Source organism: Lissotriton vulgaris, unplaced genomic scaffold (genome assembly GCF_964263255.1).
Source record: "Lissotriton vulgaris unplaced genomic scaffold, aLisVul1.2 SCAFFOLD_1091, whole genome shotgun sequence".
NCBI classification, from domain to species: domain Eukaryota; kingdom Metazoa; phylum Chordata; class Amphibia; order Caudata; family Salamandridae; genus Lissotriton; species Lissotriton vulgaris.
In genome coordinates this window covers 672,366-686,279 of record NW_028247947.1, presented here as the reverse complement: position 1 = coordinate 686,279, position 13,914 = coordinate 672,366, and the positions used below count along the sequence as shown (strand labels likewise).

Here is a 13,914-nt window from a genome sequence, read left to right as displayed (position 1 = left end):
CTAAACCTCACACACTTTAGAAAAACATAAAACATGTTATTTTGAATAAGTCAAGTTAATCTAAAGTGTACATTGAACACATGATGGGACATATCACTCAAAACCCATGTCTACCTATTTAACAAATGACAGTGGTAAACCTGTCATTCTTAGGGTGGTATTCCTCCAAGGTTTTTGTCTTACTCCTCCACTTTTACTGATCTTGTTTCTGTAGGTCTTAGGAATATGCACATTTTACCACTGCTAACCAGTGCTAAAGCTTGTGTGCTCACTCCATAAAAACTGGTGAAAGTGGTGGACACCCAATTGGCATTTTTACTTTAAATGTAAGTCCCTAGTGAAGTGTTACTATATGTACTCAAGACTTGTAAATTAAATGCTACTAGTGGATCTGCAGCACTTATAGTGTATTCCCGATTTTAGAAGGTCTTTAAACAAGTCTCAGAACTGCCATTGCAGTCCATTTGTGCAGCCTAAACTGTCATGTCAACTTGGCAAAATAAATAAAGTTTTTAATAAATATAAACCACCCCTAACATAGGCCCTACACAGCCCATTGGGTAGAGTGCAGTGTTTTTCACAGGTTGGATATGCACATTTACCTTTCACATGTCCTGGTAGTGAAAACCTCTTACATTCCTCTTTTCACTGCTGCAAGGCCTACCTCTCTGTGAAATGGGCAAGGAAGAGCTGAGAGGCAGTGTGCTATGAATTAAGTATTTATTCCCAGTTTTCAACAATGCACTGGCACAAAGTCATGACTCTGGCTTCCTTCTAGCTGTCAGAGGAAGTATTCAGTTCAGGTCCTCTTCGTCCTCATAGCAGAAAATAGCCCCTGGGTGTGGAAAATGGTAAATAAAAAAATAAAAAAACAAAGAGACACGTTTTAGTGGTGTTGTCCTATACAGACCGACAGTTTGTAGGGAGATGAGTGAGGGAGTAACACCTAGAACCACCACCGGGTGACCACTAGTGCCTCTACTATTAACGCTGTGAGCCCCAAGCGGTTGTTGCCGATTTATGCCTCCACGGTCCCTGGAGTCAGCTCCCTCCCAATGTGGCTTCCTTTTGAGAACCACCCCCGGACTCGAGAGCGTACCTCTGGTAGCCACGTTCCTTCTGGAGTGTGGCTGGCAGGTGAGTGGTACCGGATAGGGTCTGGCTCCCAATGCTGGATTCTTGGAAGTGGTGGTGTCCCAGTCTCCCCACTGTGCTTGGCCGCTTCTTCTCCGTAGGCTGTTTGGCGGCGTCCTTCTGGTTCCGTGGCTCAGAGGCTCTGATCCTCTAGTCCTCCAAATTCCAGACTCTCTCTTTCGCTGTCTGCACTTCCCCTTAAATGGCCCACCTCGCAGAGTCTTCTTTGGTCTTGGCTCCATATGACCCCGTCACATGGGTCGGGCCGATTTCCTGCGAACCTGAGTCGTTAAAGGGACCGTGTTCGTTCTCTACCTCTTGTTCCCACAGCAACTGTAAACAGAACACAGGAGAGCTTTAAGAGGGTAAGAGATTGATGTTTCCATTCTCCTCCTCGTCCCGTACAGCGTCTCTGTAGGAGAGCATTGTGACACTCTCCTAAAGGTCAATATTAGGTAACCTTATTACATTTAATAAGTGGCAACTTCAATTTAGGAGCAGATAGGAATGTCAAATATTGTGTCTACACTACAGGATTGTAATTTAAAACCCTCTTTAATGGTAAAGTCAGATTTGAAATCACAATTCTGAAAATGTGAAATTTAGAAAGTTGGCAGCTTCTTGTCCTAAACATTTTGTGTGTGCAACCTTTATCCTGGCTCACATGCATTGGTGTAGAGACAGTTAGTATTTGATTATTGCTCACAGACAGTAAGACAAAGACAAAGTAGATAATGGCAGGATGGGCCATCTCAGACCTGATGAGGGGGAAGAGCTGTCACCAGCCACACTTGCACATCACAAAGACCCTGCCTGCACATTTACTGAGGGTTTGCTACAAGTCCTTTTTTTACCCCAGTAAAGCAAGGGCCAGGGAACTTACTTATATAGTTACTTATGCCTACTACCCCTCTTGTGGTATAGGCCATCAACCAGGACTCTAAAGCCACCAATTACCAGGGTTTTTATTTCAATCTGACTCCAGGTATAACCTACCTACTTGCAGTCAGCCTTGACGTCTCTGCACCAGGTGGTTCTTGGTCTTCCTCTTTTCCTTTTCTCTTGAAGGTTCCAGGTCAGGGCTTTCCTATTGATGATTGATGAGGGCTTGCAGAGGGTGTGACCTATTCAGCCCCAGTGTTCTTTTCATTATTTTGTGATGAGCAGGGAGTTGGAAAGTCTGTTGCAATAGGTCACTGCTGCTGGTAGTGTTCGGCCAGCAGATTTGGAGAATTTTCCTAAGGCAGGTGTTGATGAAGGTACTTTGTTGTTGTGGTCACTGTTGTCCTTCAAGTTTTTAGCTCCATACAGAAGGATGGATTTTACATTGGTGTTAAAAGTCTTATCTTGGTTTGCAGCATTAGGTCTTTGGAGACCCAGATCCTCTTTAGGTGAATAAAGGAAGCTCTTGTTTTAGCAATTCTTTTTTTTTGGGGGGGGGGGGAGTTTTATATAGCGCAAACTTGACCTGAAGGTACACAAGGCCATGTTCCTTTTTTTGTTAGGCACAGGGAGATTAAGTAGTTTGCCCAGAAACACATGATGTTGAGCGTTGTATCCGAGACTCGAACCTGGTTCCCCAGATTTGAGGTCAATCACCCTATCCATTTTGCCACATCCTTGTCCCGAGGAATTCTTCCTTGACGTTGGCATCTCTGTCACTCTCCTAAGGGACTTCTCAAGTAGGTGAAGGCCTCAACCTCCTACAGTGCATTGCCTACAAGAGTGGTTACAGTTGTGCTAGCCATGTTAGCCTTCAGGATCTTGGTTTTTCCCCTGTGAATGCTGGGGCCAAGTTGTGCTGATGTGTATGCTACCTTGTTGGGCTTCTCTTGCATCTGCAGATGGGTATGGGAGAGTAGAGCCAGGTCATCTGCAAAGTCCAGCTCATTGATCTGCATCCAAGGTATCCACTGGATCCATTTCCTCTCCTTGTTGTGAATGTCTTCATGATCTAGTATATGGCCAGCAGGGAGAGAAAAGGCAAAAGCAAAAAACACTGGTGGGCTTCGGTCCTCACTTGGAATGCCTCCATGAGTTGACTTCCATGGACTATCTTGGAGATAATTTTCTCATAAGAGTTCCTGATGATTCTATTGAGTTTATCTGGTACACCGTAGTGGCTGAGGAGTTTCCAAACAGTTTCTCTGTCCAAGCTGTTGAATGTCTTCTCATAGTCGAAGTGGCATAGAGGGAGGCGTTCCATTCCATCAACTGCTCAATGATGATGCGCAGTGTTGCAATCTGGTCTGTATCAGATCTATTTTTTGGGAAGCCAGCTTGCTGATCTTGCAACTTGAGTGCGACTTGTTCCTTCATTCTATTTAGAAGGACTCTGTTGAACACTTTGCCTGGACTTGATAGCAGAATTATGCCTCTGTAGTTGGCGCAGTTACTCAGGTCACTTTTCTTTGGGATCTTGATGGTATATCCCTCCTTCCAGTCTTGTGGTACCTTTTCCTCTTGTAACAAGAAGAGGGTACAAAGTTCCCCGGGAAGAGTGGTAAGGAAAGAAGATGTGTGTGCCAGTAAGAGGGGGAATCCCCTAGTTGAAACTAAAACCCTCACACACCCAGCAAGCTAGGTGTCATGCTTCATCATATGGGTTCTGCTCCTCGTCAGACTGGCGCTGCAATGTCTGACGGGCTCCCGAAACCGGGGCTCTTTATCGGAGATCTTTTGTTCCAGCCATATGGTGCATGCGTGTGAGAGGGCAGGGGGAGTGTGGTCGTGATAGGAGAGTGAGGATAAAAAAGGTAAGTCAGTCCACAATCTATTTTATTCCCGTGGTTGGCTTCCTTAGTTAAAAGGGGTGTAAGGGGAGGTAAGTTGCCCTGAGACTATTAGAGCCGCCTTAACTACTACCCTAAAGTATGGTCAACATGTTTCATGCCTGATGGCAATTCTTCAGGACCTTAATAAAACAGTACCACACAGTGAGAGCTAATAGTGAATGAACAAAAAAAAAAACCTTTTCCTCTTCCCAGATCCTTCCAAACATTGGGTAGTGCATGTCAACCGATGTTTCAATTTCTGCCTTCAGAGCCTCTGTACTAATGTTGTTGGGTGCTGCTGCCTTCCCATTTCTCAGATGTTTGATGGCTTGCCATATACCTTCCTTGGCTGGTCACCTGCAGTCCACTTGCAAGTCCTTGTCAGTTGGCTGTATGTCTGGTAGAGACTGTTGCATGGGCTGGTTCAGCAGTTCTTCAGAGTGCTTCCCCCATCTTCGTTGTTAGCCTTCGTTACCCATGTTTGGCTTGCCAGCTTTGTCCTTAAAAGGTTCTTCTGGCTTGTTTAACCCTCCGGAGAGCTTCCTTGTTATATTGTAGAGTTATTCCAAGTTTTCATGGCTTGCTGCTTCCTTGGCTTTTTTGGCAAGACCATTGATAAATCTTCGCTTGCCTGCGCTTAAGCTTCTCTTTGTTCCTGGTTGGTGTTGGTGTATATGCCTTGAGCTTGTGCTTTTTCCCCTCTTGCTCAGTTTTGACTGCTGATTTTCTTTCCTTTCTCTGTTGAATTTTGTGGAGAGTTCTGGTGAGAATTATTTTTTTATGCTGGTGCGTCTTGAGACCTAGTACCTCCTGGCAGGTTGATGTCTCTGTTTATTTGACCTTATCCCACAGACTTTATATTGGGCCATTTTTGTCCTCCAGTTCTTGCAGGACTTGCAACTTGTTACTGAGGGTGACTGAGTATTCATACCATTTCTTTGCATCCTTGAGGCGGTTGGTGTAATATCGCTGGCATTGGATTGTCATTTCCATCCATGCTTTCTTCAGCTTTTGCTTTAGCCTGGCAATGACAAGGTGATGGTCTGACACCTCGTCCACTACTCTCATCACTCTCACATCCTGCAGGGTCCTCCAGAACTTCTTGGCAATGCAAACATGGTCGATCTGATTCTCTGTTGAATAGTCTGGAGATACCCATGTTGCCTCATGTATACTTTTGTGTGGGAATGCACTGCCACCTATCACCAGACTATTTAGGGCACAAACATCTGCAAGCCTTTCACCATTCATGTTCATAGTTGCCGATGGCTTATTTTTACTCAGTGTTGTTTCTTCTTGGCATTGAGGTCCCCATCCGTATGGTGATATCTCTCTCACGGCATTTCTCTAGGATCTAGTGAAGTCGGTTGTACAATTGTTCTAATTCCTCTTCTTTGTTGTCATTTATAGGTGAATAGCACGGGATAACATCCGTGTTGATCCTCTGGTTCTTTGTGCAGAAGGTCACTTTTGTGACTGGGAATGGGCTTCCCATCCAATTAGAGATCTGTTGGCTGCTGGTACTAGCATCAGCGCTACTTCCTGAGTATGCAGGGCATTCTCTTCCTCGTGTTCAGAATACAGCAGCATTTCCTCCTGGAGCCAGACATTTCTTTTCCAGACTGTTTCCATCTGATCTCGCTCATGCCAAGCAGGGCATGATTGTATTTTTTCATTTCCACTGCCACTTTGGCTGTCTTGCCTGTCTCATACATGCTCATCATGTTCCATGTCCCGATGGTGATGGTCTTGGTCAAAAGCAGGTGGATCAGCTTTGTGGCTTTCCAGGAATCTCTGGCTTTCACCACAAGGTGTGATAGCTCTTTGTGAAGGAGATTCCTCTCTCTCAAAGGTCTTTTGGTTGATGTTTCTGAAGCTCTGATTTTTTTACATGGAGGGGTAGCTAGCCTCCTTTAGTAGCTGGGCTTGGGACCGGCCATGGCAGAGTTGAGGGCCAGGGCAGGAGGCATGAAATTCCAAACACCTCTAGAGGTGGGAACCTCCAGAACCTTCTCCCACTTCAAAATGGGCACCAAGTATGAATAGTGGACCCTTAGACCCAACTCTTCAGTATACCCCCGGACCTGTGGAAGACTTAGAATGGCTGCTGTGGTGCTCTACAAGAAGGACTGCTACTCAGCTACCCTGCTGCCACTGACAGAGTCAGAAGAACTGAGCCTGCACCTGGAACCCAGGACCACCAGAGAGACTCCAAGAGCTAGTGACTGGCCTCTTGAGCAGAACATCAGGAACAGAAAAGGCTCCAAGCTCCAACCACCTTGACCCCAGCACTTGTACTCTGCCTTTTCTGAGTCTTGCACCCCAAGTTGTGCCAAACCAGTCCTGAACCCTTGGAAGTGGGCCTGAAAATGCTCTTCTATGGACCTGTGAGCAGAACGATGCAGCACAATGCATCTCTTCACAACCCCACAGCTAAACGGATGCCACATGATGCAACCCCAATGCCGAACCTTGCATCGCAGCCCACAGTCTCCTGAAAACTGCTGCTGCATGATGCATCCTCACAAAGGCTTTGCACTGCAAGCCTCTCATCGAAGGCATCCTTGATGATGTTGTAGGACTTTGCGGCTTCCTCAGAACTGTCGCTGTGAGATGCACCCTCAAGGTGGGATCCTGCAACAATTTGCAAATGAGGATTTTAAGTACCTTGTTCAGCAGTCCTAACTTGGCCCCTGTATCTGGTCTGCACACCATTACGGTTGGCCTGAAGTTAAGCTTTGTCCAGGTCTGGCACAACCAGATAACCATGGTTTGCGCTTTGTGTTTTTAAGCAATATTTTCACTTAAATCTAGCAAAAAAGTTCAGATCCTGCTCCTACTTGTTGGATTTTTGTTGTTTTGATCTCAAATAATTTATTAAATTCAACTACATTTTTCTAAATTGATGTGGGATTTTTCTTGTGATGTGGGTTCACTTTATTTCTGTTTGAAGTGCTGCATAAATACTTTACACATTGCCTCTAAGTTAAGCCTGACTGCTTTCAGGCCAAGCTACCAGAGGGTTAGGTATAGTTTAATTTGGGGCTTGCTTGTGTTTCACCCTGACAGAGATTGTGGGTTACTGCTTGAGTAGGGTTCCACCCCCCTCAACCAGTAACACAATTCTTTAGAAATGTTCATACACCTACCATCATTCTGCTGCTCAAACTCTTTCAGCTGAGAATGGAGGGTCAGACAGGCAGCTTTCAAGACCCTATGGTATGGTAGTTTGATGCGAAGTACAAGCCCATAATGTCCTGCACCTTAATATGGGCCCAGCATGGCAGATCCTCCTAGCACTTGTAGCACAGCTTCCCCCGCCTGTTGTGGACACCCCCTGCACTTCAGTGCTTGGCAATGTCCCTCTAAATTTTGGAGCAGCATTACATTGCTCAGCTTGGTATATGGTTCCCTATACAGATGAGGGTACCCATACAGATAAGGGTACCCATACAGATGAGGGTACTTGGCTATGATACCCTCACTGATTATGTTTAATTCTAGCTTGGTGAAAAGGGGGGGGCTTCTCCTCAAGTCCATCAGTCATGTTGATTGCAGGGAACACAAGGATGGAGGAGGATGCTTCTCTGAAGTACGGATGGCTTAGGCTTAGAATGATTTCAAATTGGCGTACTTCTTCTTTCTGAAAATCATTTCCTGCTTATTTGCAGAAGAGTTCTTCACTCGAAGTGCGTTTTACTGCCCTGAGTGAAGAGGAGTATCTCCCCACACATTTGGAGACTCCACATGTGGGAAAACAACACTAACTAAAACAAACAAATATATTATCTGATTCAAACTGCAATGATCTAAGATATTTATTTACAGCAAAAACAATATATACTAGATAATGAAAAATAATTATGGACAAGTGCTCAAATATGTTTCCTTTTGAGCACAGCTTTTACATTACATGCATTATGGAAAGTGAACTGAGTTGACTCAGTACAGTATTCATGGACGGTGTGTTAGATATTCAACACTCATCATGGTCAAGAGAGTGTCCAGCCACATAAAGACAGTAAACAAACTAGCAGCTCAAGAGATAAAAGAGTTGACTAGCCAATAATTCCACTGCATGCTCGACCTCTGTCTCAGGCAACAACCTGGTTCCCCGGACATTGACCTATGCGAGAGTTAAAACATATCTTTCAGCCCATTCGTATGGCGATGTTGTTCAACACAGAACAGGCTATTATAATCTTGCACACAACTTCAGAGAAATACACCAGCACCTCACCCCATATAGTCTATGTGAGAAGTTGGCCTGGTATATAATGCTCACTAATTCTTAGTGATCACTTTGTACCATGCCAAGCAACCCTTATGATGATGGTTGTAATTCAACCTTGTAGACCAGTTATCCTAGTGGTAACGTGGACAAAGCAGTCTTAGGCTAAACTCTGAAAGGCATGTGAAGCCAGCTGTTATACCATACACAACCCCCTTGAATACCAAATGAAAGGGACACCACACAGATATATATTGAAAATATATATTGATTTATTAACTATTAAAATCCCCTGGACTCTTTATGAGCACAGAAGCACAAGCGTTAAATCACAAGACAGTTTAAAATACACAAAAGTTGCACAATATGGATGAGCCCTAGGGGCCACCTAAACCATATACTAAGAAAGTGGTATAAGAGATACCAATAGGAAAGTGAAGAGGCCTAGGGCCTTGGGAATCGCTGGAGCTATTCGAGACTGGAGTTAACTAAGTTGGGAAAGGCCCACGGGACTCGGGTGCAGTGTTCAAAGTGCACGCACTTCTCAATACAAAGTCTATGGTGCGTAAAAAGCACAAAGTTAGAAAGTTAGGAACCTTCCGAGTGACCTACGGAGTTGAAACTTAAAACACAGGCCCTTGGGATGTGTACCAGTGCAGGAGCACCGGCGGAGCTGAGTTACCTCACCCACAGGAAGCGGGTGCACAGGGTCAAAGATGTGTCGGGTTTCGTCACGCTGGTCGATGGTGCTTGGAGCTGAAGATGCTGCAGGCGGCTCGATGAGAAGAGTTCCGGTGGATCCAAGGGTGGATCTGAAGATGTGAAGACCTGAAAGCAGAGGGGACAGTGTTCAAAGTCACTAGCCAGTGACTACCGTGGAACCAGATTGGAACCAGGCGATGTCGGGTGCAAACAGGCGTTGTCAGGTAGCTTCTTTCTGCAGCCACGTGGATACCCGGGGTCGAGGACGTCCAGGAGTCGGTCACGAGCTGTCCCACGTAGGCTTCTCGCTGTTGGCGGTGTCGGCGACCTGATCGGAGCAAACAGGCCTTGGCAAATGCAAGCCATGCAGAAGTCGAAAGATGCTGTTCACTCGGACCAGCAAGGTCAGAGCGGGTGCTCCTTTTCACAGGAGCTTGGGTAGGTCTGGAGCAACCAGACCTGCTGTGTAAATCTTCGGGTTCGTCGCCAAGATGGCCGCTGGCCGCGTGGCTAGTGGCCGGGATGGCGCGTCGAGTGGCACAATGCAAAAGGGCCCCACGCAGATCGTGGAGATGCTGGAGGGCTGATCTTCGGTGCAAGGGCTGCTCGGTGGTGGGGGTTCTCAATCCCCAAAGCACAACGTCGAGGATGCCTCAGAAGCTGCGCAGTCAGCTTTTCGGGTGTCTTTCAAGAGGTCCGGTCCCACGTCACTCGGTGCCTCCACGGGTCCCTTCTTCGCAGGGACTGTGGATCAGGCTGTGAGAAATCTGGGAAGCTGGGTCTTGTCAGGCTCTGGGCTCGGGCTCCGGCGGGAGGCGGCGGCAAAGCAGATGTCGAGGTGCTGGGTGGTGCCTGTGTTCACAGGGTGTCCCCTCCTAGGCCACAAGGGAGATTCTCTTCAGTCTTCTGAGCAGCAGAATGTCGAAGTCCAGTCTTCTTCTTTGTTTAAAGTTGATTTCAGGATGATCTGCCGTGCAATGGCACTGCTCCCCCTCTTATTCCCAAACTGGGGGTGGATCACCTACTAGGTCCCTCCTCTGGGAGGAACCAGGAAGGGGGGCGGTTACACCCCCTTTCCTTTGTCCAGCTCCGCGCCAGGACTGGGGCTGGAAGGCCCCAGAACCGGTTTGGACTGGCCTATGCACGGGGACACCTTTTGTGCCCCGGGCATGTCTGATTCTATTCAGCCCTGTCCTACCTAATACACAAAATCCTGTCTGGGGTGGTGCTCGCACCTCCCAAGGCAGGAAACCCTTTGTCCAGGCCACCATCTGCCGAGTTTCGGTCAGCAGCAGGAGGCCAGACTTGTGTCTGTGGTGGCAGCGTCCATTTTGTGAAGCTGAGGCTCTGTTTAACTTTAACCGGGGTTAAGGCTACACACATGTCGTGTCCCTCTAGAAGGGTGGAATGCTATCCCCGTCGCCAGAATTGGCGAGGGGATAGTATTCCAATTCGTATGACACCTTACTCGACATGTTTTGATAAAGCCAAACCAAAGATAGCATTTAACCGCGAGGATTATAATGCACTTAAGAGTATATGGTATGGCAATATCCCGGAACAGCTTAGGGAGTTGTTCCCGACAGCTGCAGACAGGCTCAGCTCATGCCAGAGCACCATCTCACATATTTCCAAGCACTCTGCCTCCAGGATTGATGAGGCCTTCCATAGGAGTGGCTGATAGGAACATATGTGTCCAGTTTAGGGTTAGGCACAGACATACTGTACCTAAGTAAGAGGTGGTTACACCGACTTACCCCAGCTGAGTGATCAGCCAGTTGTGTCAAATATGGAGGCCAGGCCAGGGGTGGCACAATACATGCTGCAGCCCCTGGTAGGCCTTGGATACACCTATGCCCTGGGCACCTAGGGTGCACTAATACAGGGGCTCATAAGGTGAACCAGTTCCAATTCGTAATGCACCTAAAGTGCATTGGCAGTAATTTAGAGAGAGAACAGCAGGCTGTGGGTCTGATTAGCAGGCCCACAGCCACATTAAGTCAGAAACCAGTGAAGCAAAAAGCAAAAAATTTGGGGTGACCATAGGATAGCAGACCCTACTCTCCTACAGTCTAGACCATAGTTCCCTCTAAACTGGGCAGGTACGCGGGTGCGCACACCTAGGCTTCCCTCCGCGCACACTACAAAGAATTCTGTTTTGTTCATTAAATGCTTCACTGGAGCCTTTAAAGTGCGCTGATAGTGAGGAAGCTGCGCTGCTGAATGCTTTTAAAAAATATATATTTTTGTCTTTACAAATGCTAATCCCGAGCATTTAAATTCCTGCAAGGCAGTCCTGAAGCAGCAGGAGAGCATTCCAAAGCTTTCCCTGCAGCATGAGTCCAGTCTGCCACACCCTTCTGCTCAGACTCCAAGAACAACAAGGTAAAATGAGGCAGTTTCAACCTCTGCTCAGATTCTTTTTTGTAATGCCTCCCTGGGGCCCGGCTGGATGTTTTCTTTTGGAAGTGTAGGGTGTTTAAGGTCCAAGTTTAGGACAATACAGTGGAGCGGTACAAGCTTGTATAAATGAGTTTCCACGTTCTCCTGTGTGTCACAATAAAGTGAGGCACAGGGGCTTTCTGAGTTCATAATTGGACGAGCCTGAGTACAGCTCCTTTGTTTGTTCTACTCTGGCATCCAGGTAGGTTCATGTTGCTGATCACCCTCTCCCTCAGCAGGTGCATCTGGTGATGGTGACTGAGTGCATTTTAAGTGATGACTGAAAATACATACCCAGGATCTTAATGTTTGAAAGGTCATTAACCATTTATGGGCATTTAAAGAGTGATTGCACAATCGTACTTATGTCATTATAAAAGCAAGACTGCACATACTACGTAAGGTTAGTGAGCCAGAAAGCAAGGGTTCACTGAGGGTGTCCCAATCACAGACCCTTACACACAAGCCAGATCCCTGAGGGCTGGCACTCACCTCTGGACAGCCCCAGAGAGCCACAATGGAAACCTGAAGGCTATAAAAGACGAACCAGCCCTGTGTGCCTTCTGCCAGCTCATTCTAGACAAGTGACAGTACTATCTCCTGGGGCATTTCACATGAACCACTGTGGGATCAAATACTCCTTCTAGAAAGGAGATGCAGCACAGTGCATTCCACCTGGAGGCTTCCACTCCTTTACATCCTTCTCATGCCTGTCTAAAATGGAAATTAAGAGCTAAAGATAGATACATAGTGTATTGCTCCTTTGCAAATCAAAACAATTCAAATAATCGTAACTTTATGCAGTAACTTACTTTGAATGAATGGATTAGTGATCATACATGTAAACAGCGAGTGAGTGAAAGAAAGAGAAATGGAATGAATGAAAGATTGAACGGGCAAGGGAATATGTGAGTTTCTGAATGAGTATGTGACTGTCCAAGCAAGTAGGGGAATGAACAAGTGAGTAGGTAAGTGAAACAGTGGTTGAGTGAGTCAATAAGTGATGGAGTGAATGTTCAAGTTATTGAACAAGTAATTGAGTGAGCAGCTTAATTTTGGAATGAGTGCATATGTGAATGAAGCAGTAAGTGTTTGGATGGCAAGTGTGCAAATTAGTGAATGAATAAGCATGTGAAAAATCAGTTAAAGGGTGAGCAGCAAGTAGTTAGCGAGAAAGCACACGAAAGAGTGTGTATGTCAGTAAGTGACTGAATGATATTTGCAAGTGATTGAGGTGAGTGAAGGAGTGTGCAAATGAGTAATTGGTTAAGCACATTATAGGGCTTAGTGAGTGTGATTTTACAAGTGAGTGAAGGAGCAAGTGAGTGAGAGAAGCATGAAGTGACTGAGTGCACAAATGATGACCAAGAGTTTGAAGCTTCTCTTGAATTGAGACTGAAAGAAATGAGTGTGACAGTGAGCAGGTGAGACAACAAAAAGCTGAGTAGGTTAGTGCAGAAGAGTTTGAGTGATTAATACAATCAGTGAGTAAACATAAAGCATTCTGCAGAAGGGAGTCTAAGCAGTGTAACACAGTGAATCCCTTCCCCACACTACCTCTACCTCTTCCTCTAGCACAAAATATGACTCAACATATTCTTCAGAGAAGAATACAAAATATTTTTCTAGAAACCCTATCCCCTTACTAATTATTTGACTCCATGTGTTGGATTGGGAACTTTCGGTTAAAACATTCTGCAGCAAATTCCCCAGCCACCCCAAAACAAAATAGAAAAACATGACATACTATGACATTATGCAATACAATAACAAGATTTGGGGGTGTTGAGACAATACATGTGGCTCCCCAAAATGTGTGGACATTATGCAATGCTAATGAGTAATTATGTAAAATGCAATCTGATAGTTCTTTATCGAACTATAATTTTTTATCTATCTATCTATCTATCTATCTATCTATCTATCTATCTATCTATCTATCTATCTATCTATCTATCTATCTATCTATCTATCTATCTATCTATCTATCTATCTATCTATCTATCTATCTATCTATCTATCTATCTATCTATCTATCTATCTGTCTATCTGTCTGTCTGTCTGTCTGTCTGTCTGTCTGTCTGTCTGTCTCTCTCTCTATATATCTATCTACCTATCTATGTCTATATACATAGATAATTTGAAAACAACGAAACCCTAAAAAACAAAACTTTGTACTGGCTTGTCAATAATTGTGGATTCCCACTAAGAGGGGCAAGCCAGATTATATCTACACAAAGGGTAGGGTGGGTGGGCCCAAGCAAAAAGGGAATACGTGGGGACTGCATAGTCATAAACTATAGGACTACTGAATGGGCAAGAGATTCGATCCTGAATGCACCAATACCATCTAACAACGATTTTAACACCACCCTGTTTCCCCTTGACTACTTTTATAGGAACCAGGCAGGAACTAAATTTCCTGTGCAGAACTTTAAACATCCCAGAGCTGCTTATATAACACATCCAACTGCTCAACACGCACCAGTTCAAACAATGGAATACCCAAGGGCTACTTATGACTCTAATGCCCACTATGCACCATTGCAGTCATTTAATCAACTCAGAACAGTACATCCTGACCATCCTGATACTCCTTATGTATCAGGTCCACTATACAATCCATATGAT

The 13,914-nt window shown here is 45.5% G+C and overlaps 1 pseudogene; it reads right to left on the bottom strand.

Annotated features, from left to right (window-relative positions):
* LOC147664968 (uncharacterized) overlaps window positions 1-13,914 on the bottom strand; it is a 36,089-nt pseudogene that overhangs the window by 1,641 nt on the left and 20,534 nt on the right.